This window comes from Penaeus monodon, chromosome 24 (genome assembly GCF_015228065.2).
Source record: "Penaeus monodon isolate SGIC_2016 chromosome 24, NSTDA_Pmon_1, whole genome shotgun sequence".
Taxonomy (NCBI): Eukaryota; Metazoa; Arthropoda; class Malacostraca; order Decapoda; family Penaeidae; genus Penaeus; species Penaeus monodon.
Window position 1 is genome coordinate 17,410,753 of NC_051409.1, and position 323 is coordinate 17,411,075.

Consider the following 323-nt stretch of genomic DNA (forward strand, 5'->3'; position numbering starts at 1 on the left):
CATAAAACGAGTAATTGTGTTACCGAGGGCACCTTCGAAACCACTGACCCTTATCGGAGGCAAGAAAAAGGAACCTTCAGAAACAGCTTTTGGAAGCCACGACGCGGTTTTGAGAATCTCCATTCCAGTCACGACCGGCGCTCTCCTCCGCGCACGCGAAAGTCAGCGTCTCCTCCACAAGTCGCCAAACTAGAAGACCATCTTAATTGGATCCGGGAAAGGCTGCGCTAGGGAGCGTCGGGCCGTCGGCGACTCCGGTGCGGACGTGAGATATTACGAAATAAGGAGAGCTTCCTGCCGGAGGAAGTTGGCCCTCGTGGAAT